Source organism: Juglans regia, chromosome 9 (assembly GCF_001411555.2).
Source record: "Juglans regia cultivar Chandler chromosome 9, Walnut 2.0, whole genome shotgun sequence".
NCBI classification, from domain to species: domain Eukaryota; kingdom Viridiplantae; phylum Streptophyta; class Magnoliopsida; order Fagales; family Juglandaceae; genus Juglans; species Juglans regia.
In genome coordinates this window covers 13,978,476-13,992,525 of record NC_049909.1, presented here as the reverse complement: position 1 = coordinate 13,992,525, position 14,050 = coordinate 13,978,476, and the positions used below count along the sequence as shown (strand labels likewise).

General features: G+C 42.3%; 1 non-coding gene across 1 annotated transcript; it reads right to left on the bottom strand.

Annotated features, from left to right (window-relative positions):
• Positions 1–6,194: 6,194 nt before the first annotated feature.
• On the bottom strand, positions 6,195–6,266 carry TRNAN-GUU. Its single transcript has one exon. It is a non-coding gene; the product is annotated as a tRNA-Asn (tRNA).
• Between the last annotated feature and the right edge of the window lie 7,784 nt (positions 6,267–14,050).

The following is a 14,050-nucleotide window of genomic DNA, read 5'->3' as shown; positions in this document are numbered from 1 at the left end:
TAAATTTAATCTATTAAGTTAAACGTATTAAAATTTTAAATCTTAACCTAATTTATTTAAATAACATGTCGTGTCGTATCATCTATTTTGATCTGTTTAATAATTAATTAGAAATATATTAATACAAGATGACTCATTTAAATCCATTTATTTCATATAAGTAGGTTCAATTAAAATGCATAACTCATTTAACTTGATTAACATAATTTTATATAAAAGTTAAAATCTATATTTATTAAAAACCACAATGTCTTAAAAAATATATATAAATATTTTTCAAGTTTTAACATATAATAAAACCTACCATACAATAATAAATATAAACATAGGTCTAAAATTACAATCCCAACAATAAAAATAATAAAAACATAAGCATACTGAGAAATATAAATATTATAACTTAGCAATAATAAAATTTTAATTTTGAAATAAATTATAAACGAGTTAATACGGGTTGATTTCGTGTTAAGCATGTTGACATGTTATTGACTCATTTATAAATTATGTCTTAACATGTCAATCCGTTTTGACCTGAACCCTTTAATATCAAATCCAAATCTATTAATTTCGTATTGTATTCGTATTGAGTTCACGGATCGTATTACATATCGCCACCTCTAAGTGCTACCGACCTCAAGTGGTGATTGATCTCTAGCGTGCAAAAGATAGCTTTTGAGCGCAATCTTGCTAGCAGAACTCGGTTGTAACGTAACATGGGTAAGTTTTATCAAAGAAAGGACAATGCTACTACCACGCAAGAAAAGTCACGAGAAGAGTCATCGAAAAGTACATTTGGGCCTTTTTTTTGTTTTTATTTGTGTTTTTGTGTTTTTCCCTTTTTTCATTATTTTTTTAATCTCCTTAAACTTTTAAAAATATTTATAACATCTAGGGGTGTAAATTCAAACCGGAAAATTAGAAAATCGGTCCGGTCTGGTCCGGTTTTGAATCGGTCTAGTCTGAAATCGGTTTTTAAAATGTAAAAACAGGCTAGTTCCGGTCCGGTTCTGGTTTTGGGATTTTTTGGACCGGACCGGTTGATTAAAAAAATAAAAAATAATATTTTTATATATAAGTTTTATACAAAATATTTTAAATATATATTAAATATTAATATAAATAAGTTTTATATATAATGTATAATTATAAATTTATACATTAAATGTTAATTTATAATTTCATATATATATATACATATATATGAAATAATTTCATATTATAATTTATAAATTATTAGATTAAATGTTAATACTAATATATAAGTTTATAAATAATACTAATAGTCTAATATAGACTATAGATTATAGTTATACTTATAATTAATACTAGAAGTTTTTACTAAAAGATTATAACTAATACTAATACTTATAATTAATACTAAAAGTTTTTTTTTTTTTATAAACAAATTTTTAATGACAAATTGTGAAATTTACATTTTAAAAAAAACCAGAAAACCGGACCCGTAACTGGTAAAACCGGAAGTACCGGTTTAGGAGAGTAACCGGTGCGTAATCGGTTTTGGAAAATACAAAACCGATACATACCGGTTCGGTCTTAGATTTTGTCCAAAACCGGACCGGACCGGACCGGACCGGTTACACCCCTAACAACATCATTAAAAAATATTTACTTAACCATTAAGTCAAAAAAAAAATCGTGACCCATTGTTAGGACACCAAGCATTTTCCTTGATAATATATGAGTGGTGTGGATGCTAGTAACTAGGCGTGTCAATATGTGACACGACCCGTGAATTCAACACGAAATTAGAGAGTTTGAGTTTGATGTTAATGGGTTCGGATCAAAACGAGTTGACCCATTAAGACACAATTTATAAACGGGTCAATTTGCTTAACACGAAATCAACCCGTTTTGATCCGTTTAGAATTTATTTCAAAATTAAAATTTTATTATTGTTAATTTGTAATATTGATATTTGTCACTATGCTTGTGTTTTTATTGTTTTTATTATTGGGATTGTAATTTTAGACATATGCTCATATTTATTATTGTATGGTTTGTAATATTGGTTTTATTATATGTTAAAATTTGAAAAATATTGATATATATATATATATTTAAAGATATTGTGGTTATTCATAAATATAGATTTTAACTTTTATGTAAAATTATGTTAATTAAATCAAATGAGTTATGCGTTTTAGTTCAACCCATTTATATGAAACAAACGAGTTTAAATGAGCCATGTCGTGTTAACATATTTCTAATTAATTATTAAATAGGCCAAAATGGGTGCCATGACACGACCTGTTATCTAAATGGGTTGGATTAGGATTTGAAAATCTAACATGTTTAGCTTAACGGGTTAGGTTCAGATTGACCTATATAGTCGAATGTTCATGACTTGACACGACAATAATACGATCCGAAAACACAATTTGCCTCCCCTATAAATAGTAACGCGAAACATGACGATGCCTAAGTGGGAAGGACCGTAAATGCATGACCGTAATTATAAATTGAGTGAAATTAGGAAGGTTATAGGTAGGAGCAGAAATAGGACTAGAGTTGTTGGAAGCCATGGGTGTAGGATTGGTGTAGGCCTTAGGCTCTTGATACCATAAAAGATAAGCTGAAGTGAGGGTTTGGCAACTTACCAACCCTGAGCATATCGATTGATTTAGGGGAGGTTTGGATTAAAAAAAAAACATTTAACTCATCACATCTCATATCATCTAATCATTATAATTTTTTCAAATTCTCATATAAAATACAATAAATAATTCAACTTTTTTAAATCCTAAAACAATAATAATGTTAAAAAATAATATTCTAAAAATATTTTATTCAACTTTCATATCAATTCATCTCGTTTCAACTCACTATCCAAACCTCCTTATATAAAATTTGTACAAATTGTTTCAAAATAATGTAAATTTATCTAATTACATTTGAATCTAAGTTATCTAAATCTTAACAAAATAAATTCAAATAAATGCTATCTTAGAGGATAATTATCCTACTCAACATCTTTATCAGTAGTTATACATAGAGCCTTATCTCGTGTGTAGTTGTGCGATTTATTGTGCGATTTATTGTGTTTGACTGAACTCTATTCTACAACAGCAGAGAGTTAATCCTAGTGTGTCATTCATTTTTAACATTAAAAGGACAATGTGTTGGTTTTTTATTAGGTGGTGTAAATCCTTCTTTTGCACAATATCCGGTTCGAAGGGGATCTCTCCCGAGCCCCAATAACCTAGATGAAAACAAATCAAAATCGAGGACTTCTCAATGGCCTCGTTTGTTTTTACAAAACTTCTCAACTCATCTTATTTAATCATTACAATTTTTTCAAATTTTTACATAAAAGAAAATAAAATAAACAATTCAATTTTTTCAAATTTTAAAATAAAAATAATATTAAAAAAATATATTCTAACAATATTTTATTCAATTTTCAATTTTAATCTAATCTAATCTAATCTCATCTCATTTGCAAAAACAAACGAGCCAACGTAAGTTTATTGATTTTATTAAAAAATTGGATTTTGGATCTCCAAACTACCACCTCTTTAGCTATGCATATCTCAAACTATCAATTTTGTGACTATAGCAAGAAAATGGAAGCTCTGTCCCTGGAAATAGGGGATCTATGAGAGACGAAGAAGCTGTCTTTGTGCTTACCAGATGGTTTGGGCAAAGATCAATATGAACTATCATCGGTGGAGATTGCAAAGCAGCCCCGCAGACAACCATGAAGTTGTTCAGCTAGAACCCTAGTGGGCTTGGGAACTCACGAGGTGTTCGTACTCTCTGTGACTTGCTATAGAGGGAAGAGCCCGAGGTTGTCTTCTTGCTGGAGACGAAAGTGAAGGCAAAAGTTATGGAAGGGTATAAATTCTCTTTGGGTTATGCAAATTGCTTGTTTGTGGATCCTAGGGGTCGTAGTGGTAGTCTGGCAGTGCTGTGGAAAAATGATGTTATTTTACATGTGCTTAGTTATTCTTCTCATCACATTCATGCTATTGTTAAACATGAAATTGATAGTAATTAAGATTGGTTTATAACTGGGTATTTATGGTCATCCTGATACTAATTGTCGCGAGGATGTTTGGAAGGCAAGCTTGAGCGCCAACATTCCAGGCTTGCTAGCCTCTTATGAAGCCACACATCTTAGGGTGCATGGAGAAGAGATCCTTGATGAGGCTCTTAGTTTCACCACCACTTAACTATATATCACTAGGTATTGCCATGCATGACATTCATTGTACTATATATGTCAACTCATTTTTCGAGGTGCATGTCACTGATCAATGTCAATATATTTTATTAATTTGTAGGTGGTGGAAAGATTTAGACTTTGCAACGAAACTACCTTTTGCAAGAGACAGGGTTGTTGAGTGCTTCTTTTGGATTGTGGCAGTCTAATTTGTGCCCCAGTACTCACTTGCAAGAAAAATACTAACCAAAGTTATTGCTCTGACATCCATCATAGATGATATCTATGATGTATACGGCACACTCGAAGAGATCAAGATCTTTACAGAAGCAATTGAAAGGTTTGAAAGTAGTGATATCGAGTGGTTTTTTATTTTTAAAGATTTTAATGTATGATATCATGAGTCTAATAATTACTTGATCAATGTGAAATGCACATTATAGCTTTGATGTTGTTTCTTTTATTCATCCCTTGCATTTATTTACACAAAGCATGCAGAGCAAAACTTATCCAACATTGCATTTGGTGAATCTATTGCATTACATATTTCTGAGGATGTTTTGTTAATGATACAGGTGAAATCCATGTGTCATGTTTGTATCTTCAACTTTTATATGATGTTTACCTTTTAGAGGACATTTATTTTTATTCTTTTGGTTAATTTTTATTGTGCTTTGATTTTTATTGATTTTCCTTGACATATAAAATTAGTGCATGGCTTGGATTTTGATGAATACGGTGTTCTGCATTTATATTTTTTTTTTGCCATAATTTTTCTTTGGGATTCGCCGCAGATATTTTTTTACATGTTTATCATTATTTGCGGCGAATACTACTCGAGGCCCCCATTCCCATCTGAGCACTTTCCGCTCCATTCCATCATCCTCCTCTCGTAAGGCCCTTGCAAGTTCATCAAGTCGACCTCTGCTAGGGTCTCCCTTTAGTGAGTTCGGTACTGCTTCTCAGTCGGCTCTGTCGGGCCCTCCTCGCTATGCTTACTGTATCCCGTTTCGCTCGGCGCCGTCGAGGCCTACCTAGGATACCTTTGGCATCACATCTTCCCCATCTTTGGCAAGCTCTTCCCATCGAGATCGGCTTAGCTCTTCTCGTCAGGTCCCGACCACCAACGTTGCTCGCCCTTTACTCCTACAACCAGTGGTCTCGCCGTAGGCAGCTGCTTTTGGTGTTGGTGAGGATGAGGAGGAAGTCATCGCCATCTTGTTCCTCAACACCTTTGCCAATCCCGCTCCCTCGCCTTGGTGGAGGCTGCTCGTGTCGTATCCATAGCTAAGGGATCGACCCCTCCTCTTCCTTTAGCGTCTGCACTCCCTACTCCCTTGAGCCCTCTCCTCAAGCCCCAGAGCATAACAACGATCTTGTATCTATCCCTTCACTCCCAATTGGGCTCTCTCCCCAACGTTGGCTCATACTTGGTCTCGAGTGATCCATCTCAGCACCCTGCGGACTCCCAAGTTGAGGAGACTTCTTTGACCAAGGTTGACGTCATTACCATGGAGGATAGTTCTTCCTCGACGTCCTCCACGATTGAGGAGGGTTTGGGCCTAAAGTCAAGTGACGCGCCAGGCAGTCCAGAGGTTGCCCAGGGTGATGCACTTGCTCGGGGTGAGGCGAAGGTGGAATAGCAGAGCAAGTACAAGTATACAAGTATTAGTAGAATAGCAAAAATGCATTCTTCGTTATTAATATGTTTGCTCGCGGTAATTGTTGCCTCTTGGGAGAATCGATGACTGCATCAAAGATGTACTTGCTAGTACTAGTTCATCTGAGAATTCTTAATTGGCTAGTTGTAAATAGCCCCAGACTACGGAACAAAGGATTATCCCGGACCTACACTGAGGTATTGACAGTGATTCCCAAATATCGCAGAACATAATGTGATACAATGAGATAGAATGCAATAGAAACAAAGACAGAGGGAACGAGTTACCTACTCTTAACGGTCGAAGCGAACCCTTTCATTCCGAATTCTTTAATTCAGAATGAATTAAATCTCCCCAAGTAGGATTTGAACCTACAACCAGTTAGTTAACAGCCGACCACTCTACCATTGAGCTATTGAGGAACAACGGGAGATTAGATCTCATAGAGTTCAATTCCCGTTCTCAACCCAGGACCAATATGAGCTTGAAGTTTCTTTTGTAACTCCGGGAACTTCTTCGTAGTGGCTCTGTTCCATGCCTCATTTCATAAGGAACCTCAAAGCGGCTCTATTTCATTATATTCCATCCATGTCCCAACTCCATTCATTTAATATCCCTTTGGTGTCACTGAGATAAGAGATGTCGTTTCTAGTCTATCTGTTTCTATTTCTTTATATATGAAAAGTTGAAAAATCATCATATAAGAATCCAAAAATTGCAATAGAAAAGAAAAAGGAGAGTTTGTGATGATTTTTCAATATTTTATACTAGGTAATCTAGTATCCTTATGCATGAAGATAATTAATTCGGTCGTTGTGGTCGAACTCTATTATGGATTTCTGACCACATTTTTCATGGGGCCCTCTTATCACTTCCTTCTTTTAGCTCGGATTATAGAAGAAGGAATAGAGAACAAAGTATCAGCAACAACTAGTTTTATTATGGGATAGCTCATGATGTTCATATTGATCTATTATGCGCCTCAGCATCTTGCATTGGGTAGACCTCATACAATAATTGTACTAGCTCTACCGTATCGTTTGTTTCATTTATTCTAGAACAATCACAAACACTTTTTTTATTATGGATCTACTACCAGAAACTCAATGTGTAATCTTAGCATTCAATGCGTATTCCTGAATAATTTAATTTTTCAATTATTCACCTAATGAAAATTGTAAAATTAAAATAAGACTAGTAGTTAATATGTTAAAGTATACTTATCCAACCAGGGTTGACGTCATTTCCATGGAGGATAGTTCTTCCTCGACGTCCTCCACGACTGAGGAGGATTTGGGCCTAAAGTCAAGTGAAGCGCCAGGCAATCCAGAGGTTGCCCAGGGTGATGCACTTGCCTGGGGCAAGGCAGAGGTAGGGGGATCCGATCGAAGGCCAAACGTGCTTTTTCATGCCAGAAAGACGCGGGCAAACTCGTGGGCAGAGCTTCCTCAGGTTGCTTTGACCCTGGTGGGTGCAGCACCATCTTCCAGTTCTAGGGGAGTTAGGGCGCAGCCAATGGGACCAGGCATCAAGAAGGCCTGGGCCGACTCAGTCGAGATGGAGGCTCGGAAGCTTAGACCCTTTTTTGCTAAGGTATGTCCCCTTTGGCACTTAGATTACTTTCTTCGGCACTTAGATAACTCTACCTCTTGAATCTCAGGCCGCTGACTAGCTCATGGAGATGATCGTCGACGACCATGAGGCTCTCGATGAGGAGCTTAGAGAGCACAACGAGCGCTGAACATTCTTATGCACTTGGAGATGAAGAAGGTTAACCAGGACCTCCACGATCTGTCCGTGGAGCTTAACTCTTTGGTAGAAGACAACGACATTCTGCGCCAGTTGATTCATGGCCATTGCATGGATATCGAGTCAAAAGATCGGGAGCTAGAATGCATGAAGGAGGAGCTTACGAACCTCTACAAGGGGTTCGAATGCCTCATTCTGAAAAGGGGCATGCCATGGATGAAACTGTCAAGCTGGAGTGCAAACTAGAGTCCGTCCAAGAGGAGCTACGAGGATTTAAGAGTGCGGGCAAGTAGCTGATGATGGAGAAGATCTCGGCTGCTCGGTGGTTTCGAGATCAGGCCCGCTTCTTGGAGTCTTCTCAGGGGGTGGATCGGCAGCACGCTGAACCTGTCGAGTCTTAGCTCAGCCTGGCTCCTGCCTTTAAGGATGAGGCCTAGGGCTATGGCTACAAAGAAGGTCTCGAGCACCTGTGAGACCACCTGAGGGAGAACCCTGCGACCGACCTCAGTAGACTCGAGCTCTCTTCCCTTCAACCAGATCGACGGGCCTATCACTTTGTGAAGACTTTGGGCAGAAAGTAGATGCCGCATGCTTTTCAAGATGCCCCTTCACAGTCTTAATTTTGTTACTTTACTTTGTTTTACGCCTTTCATGCTCAATCAAGCTATATATATACTTCATGATTCTACTGTGATTGTGTTTCCTTTACTCTTGTTGCCTTATTCTTTTACTCTTTCGTTCATTGCTCTTCGTGTCTCCCTTGCAGGAAGATCGGCAAGTCAAGGGACTTGTGTCCCTGACTGGCTGTGGACGGGGCAGAGTTCGGTAGGCTCTGGCCGACAGAGCTTGGTAGGCTCTAGCCTTTAGCCAATGAATCGTGACAAGTCAAGGGACTCGGCTTGTAGAGCGAAAATCGACAAGTCAAGGGACTTGTGCTCGACTGGCTGTTGGTGGGGCAGAGCTCGGGGGGCTCTGGCCCTTAGCCAATGCATCGTGGTCAATTTAGAGACTGGACTTGAACCACGAAGGTCTGCAAGTCAAAGGACTTATGTCTGACTGACTGTTGGTAGGGTAAAGCTTGGGAGGCTCTAGCCCTTAGCCAATGCATCGCGGCCAATCTAGAGATTGGGCTTGTAGCATGAAGATCAACAAGTCAGGAGACTTGTGTTCCGACTGGCTATTGGTGGGGTAGAGCTCGGGGGACTATGGCCCTTAGCCAATACATGGGCCAATCCAGAGATTGGGCTTGTAGCACGAATGTCGAACAATTCAAGGGACTTGTGTTCGACTGGCTGTTGGAGGGGTAGAGCTCGAGAGGCTTTGGCTCTTAGCCAATGCATTGCGACCAATCCAGAGACTGGGCTTGTAACACGAAGGTCTGCAAGTCAATGAACTTGTGTCTGATTGGCTGTTGATGGGACAGAGCTCAGGAGGCTCTAGCCCTTAGCTAATGCATCGCAGCCAATCTAGTGACTGGGCTTGTATGATTGAGGCTTCTATAGTGTTTTTTCATTGATAAGTTGTTGGTTACATCGTCGGGCGACATTCTGGCCCTCAAACAAAGTACTTTCTCAAATGCTCGGCATTCCATGGGTGAGGCAGTTTGCAGCTTTCTTGGTCCTTCAGACAATAAGAGATGGGCCTTCCTCTTGTCGTTACCACAAATGGCCCTTCCCATCGAGGTCCGAACTTTCCTTCTTCCTAGGTGGTGACACCTGTTTGCTTTAGGACCATGTCTTCTATCTTGAATGCCCAGAGTCGGACTCATTTGTTGAAGTATCGTTCAACCTTTGGATTGTTGCTCAATGTCCGACTCTCTGCCTCTTCTCATATTTTTCTTCCAGGACGTCCAGGTTCTCTTTTAATCCTTCGTCGTTGTGGTCTGGGTTGAAGTGCTAAATCAGGAACATTGACATTCCCACCTGTACTAGGTTAACAACTTCGGTCCCGTAGACAAGCACGAAGGGTGTTTCTCCAGTGGGGGTCTTGATGGACGTTTGGTAGGCGCATAGCACACCGGGAAGTTCTTCGGCTCATCTCCCCTTTTGGTCTCCCAACTTCTTCTTCAGAAATAACGATGTCTTGTTGCTGGCCTTTGCTTGTCCATTTGCTTGTGGGGTGCCCCAGAGATGAGTACTTAACTTTGATCATCAGTTCCTCCCACCATTCTCGATAACAGGAGCAATCAAACTATCTGACGTTATCCGATATGAAGCTTTGAGGGATGCCGAACTGACAGACTACGAATTTCCAAAGGAATCTCAAGGTGGCCCAGGCCGTGATCGTCGACAATGCCTCTGTTTCCACCCATTTCATGAAGTAGTCGACTGCCACCATTACAAATTTCACTCCTCCTTTGCCCCCGGGAAATGGGCCGATAAGGTCAAGCCCCCATGGCCAGAGGGAGACAATGAAGGGTCAGTTCTTCTAATGGATAGCGGGAGACTAGCACATATTCTTGGCACTTAAAGCATTTCTTCACGAAGTCCTTTGCATCCCAGATGGAGTTGGGCTAGTAGTACCCAGCAGAGCGGCTAGCGCTCTTCTGCCAGAGTGATTTTTGCAGACTCATTCATGTATTTCGACCAGCACGTATTGGGCTTCTTCGGGTGAGATGCATCTCAGGAGGGACTCGGATAAACCTCTCCTATACAAGACTCTTCCACCAATGTGAAGCATGTCATTCTATTTTTGATCTTCCACACTTCCTCTTGATCGTTCAGGACCCTGCCCCCGTCAAGGAACTTTATGATGTAGACGGCCCACTTTGGTTGCGAGAGCCATGGACACGTTGAGCCCGAGCTACGGTATGATCCGAAAATGGGGCCTCTTCCTGACTTGAGGCGGCCTTTGCCAAATGAGCTACCTTGTGGTTTTCTCCCCTCGACATTTGCTAGATGTGAAAATACTGAAGAGGTCGCGTGCCTCTCCTACCTACCGGAGGTAGGAGAGAGTCGGACCTCATCTCGCCCTCTGTAGCTCCCAATGACCTGGCTACCATCATTCCTGGTAGTAGCACCTCGTACTCATCCTTGTTATTGGTAGTTGTGAAACTGAGTTGATTGCGTAGTTATGCTCCTCCCCGAACTTTATGACTATGTACACAAGCCTACACCACTTAGCCCGGCAAGACGAGTTGCCGACGTAGACCTGTCAGGCTTGCCTTGGGGTACGATGGGTATTTCTTCAGGAAAGTTTGAGAACTCGGGTATGAAGTCTGCCAACACTTGCCCCTTTTATCAATGTGCTGGGGAGGTACTCGATGTCGAATTTGCTCAACTCAAGTCGCCCAATTCGTCATCCGACTGGACACATCAGGCTTCTGCAGTATTTTTTTAAAGGAGACATCCGTGAGTACTTTCATCGAGTGGGCTTGGAAATATGGCCTCAGCCGTCTTTCGGCGATGAGTAATGTGAACGCCAGCATCTCTATTCAGGGGTACCTAGCCTCGGCTCCCTGAAAAGCACGACTCGTGTAATAGACGGGTCATTGGTCTACTCCCTTGCTGTGGACTAAGATAGCAGACACAGCGTTCGAGGGTCACTGCTAGGTATACAGTCAAGTCTTCCCTCGACTCGGTCTAGTTGAGAAGTTGCGGGTGGGCCAAATACTCTTTTAGTTCGGTGAAAGCCTGGCTACACTCATCATCCCACTCTCGTGCCTTTCTGAGGACCTTGAAAAAGGGAAGACAACGGTCAGCCAAACTTTCGATGAAGCGGCTCAGGGCAGCCACTCTCCCTGCCAACCTCTAAACCTCGTTGATCTTTTATGGCGATGGCATGTCCATTATCACCTTGACCTTCTCGGGGTTGGCCTCAATTCCCCATTTCGAGACCATTAAGCCCAGGAACTTCCCTGACTTGACACCGAAGGCACACTTCAGTGGGTTGAGCTTCATCTTATACTTCCACGACACTACAAAGGCTTCCCGAAGATCGGCGAGATGCTGCTTGGTCTTGCTGCTTTGACCAAGAGGTCATTCACGTAGACCTCCATGTTTTGCCTAATCTGCTCTTTGTACATCTGGTTAACCAGACGTTGATAAGTTGCACCAGCATTCTTAAGGACGAACGGTATGGCTTTGTAGCAATAGGGTCCTCGGTCGATGATAAAGGTAGCCTTCTCCTCATCGTCTGCGTTCATTTTGATTTGATTGTACCCGGAATACGCATCAATGAAACTGAGTAGGGGTGCCCGACTGTCGAGTCCACTATTAAATTTATGTGCGGTAGCAAAAAGCTGTCCTTCGGGTAGGCCTTGTTCAGGTCGGTGAAGACAACACACATCCTCCATTTCCTGCTTGTCTTCTTTACTAGAACGATGTTGGAGAGCCACTTGGGATATTGGACTTCTTTGATGAACCCCGCAGCCAGGAGCTGGTCTACCTCTTCGGCGATGGTTGCGTACTTTTCCGCATTGAAGCTGCGGCGCTTTTGCTTGATCTTCTTTACTTTAGGGTCCACACTTAGGCTATGTTCAATGACGAACGTGTCAATTATGGGCATTTCTTTGTGACTCTAGGTGAACACGTCTTGGTGCTCGGCAAGGAGCTACTTTATGGATTGGCTCAGTTCAGGGGCCATCTTGGTTACCACCCGAACAATCCGTTCAAGTCTCTGCGAATCCACCAACACTAATTCCAGAAGTTCGTTGGGTTTTGCTTGTCGTAGGGCCTGCTCATCACTTACTTCCTCGTCTAGCTCTGTCAGGGTCAGAGGCAGAGGTGGGCTAGCATCCTCTCGCACTCCTTCAAGAGCTCGGACCTCGATAGCCTCAGGCTTTAGCTTCCGAGCGTAGCATTCTCGTGGTAGGACCAGCTCGCTACGAATCTTGTCCACCCCCGTGGGAGTTAGGAACTTCATCTTCAGGTGGAATGTGGAAGTCACCGCCCTCAGGTGGACCAGCCCCAGGATTGCGCTATAGGAGGAATGGGTCTTTACCGTGAGAAAATCCACCATGGTAGCTACCCATTCTTGGGGCCTTCTCCAGTGAAGCCCTTGAGAGGCGTCGAGGCCGAACGCAAACAATCGGGCGTGATTCCCATCCAGATGAAGGTTTCCCAAAATAGGATATTGGTAAAACTGTCGTTGTCAATCAGGACCCTTCTTGTCAAGTAGTTGGTGATTTACACGATCACTACTAAGGCGTCGTCATGAGGGTGCATAATACCCTCCTCATCCTTCTTGCTGAAGGTTATGATAGTCTCCCTCGAGTGGCCCCTAATGCTGGAGACTGCCATGCTGGCGGTGAACACGTTCTCGTACCTAGCCCTTCTGGCTTGGGCCCTCCTTATTGAGGAGGTGGTCCCGACTCCTTGTCATGAGGGTGCAGAATACCCTCTTCATCCTTCTCGCTGGAGGTTATTGCAGTCTCCCTCTTGTGGTCCATGGTGCTAGAGACTGCCTACTGGTGGTGAACACTTCCTCGTACCTAGCCCTTTTGGAGTGGACCTTCCTTGCTGAGGAGGTGGTCCCGCCTCTGGCGTACCCTCCTTCTATCTTGCAAATTTCACCCACTAGATCATCTCCTTTGGCCGGGCTTCTTTGGCGTGGGCTCACTTTGGGCCGCTCTCTAGCCCTTTGCCTTACTTCTCCATGGCCACGCGCAGTCATCGGGTCGTTGGTCGCATCGCTCGTCACCCCACTAGTCTAGTAGAGCTTCCAACTCCTCCATCTTCCCTTTTCTGATGAAGCAATCTTCTGTTCGATGGCTGTTGATTTTATGGTAGGTGCATTACTAAGAGCGGGAAAAGCCTTGTCACTATTCACCCTGTGGGCTCTGGTCTCTTTCAATCTCCACAACCATGTTGGAGTGGGTGCACGGTCTGACCTACCCACGAGTGGGCTGCTCTTCCGTGCTTTTGATCTCGAGCGTCTTCTTTTTGTTACCTTATCAGCTCACCCTGCCACTCTAGCTGACGGCTTTCTTGTCTGCCCTCTCCAACTCAGTCTTTCGGGGGGCCATCAGTGCCTGACGCGTATCTTTGGCGTTGATAAAATTGTCGACTCGGTGCATGAACTCCCTCAACGAAGTTAACGAAGTTGGGGTCTTCCATGAGATCTCGGTCATGAAGGGATTACGGGGCCAGACCCCCCCAGCAGAACTGCCAAGGTGATCTTTTCATCTTGGTCATCTGTTGTCATGCACTCCCTATTGAACCGAGAGTGGTACGACTTCAAACTTTCGTCGTGTCGTTGTTTCACCATCAAGAGGTAGGCGGCCGATCGCCTCTTTTTCCGACTCGCCATGAATTGTGTTAGGAAGAGTCGAGAGCCAACTTAGAGAAGCTGTCGACGATCCTGAGTGGCAGAGACCCGAACCATGCCCTTGTCGTCCCCTTTGGAGTGAAAGGGAATGCCTTGCATGCGACCTCTCACCAGAACTCGAGGCGCATTCTGTGTTACTCTTCTTTGGCTGCTGCTACTTCAAGGACTCGATGGGACTCAGAGTGGTGGC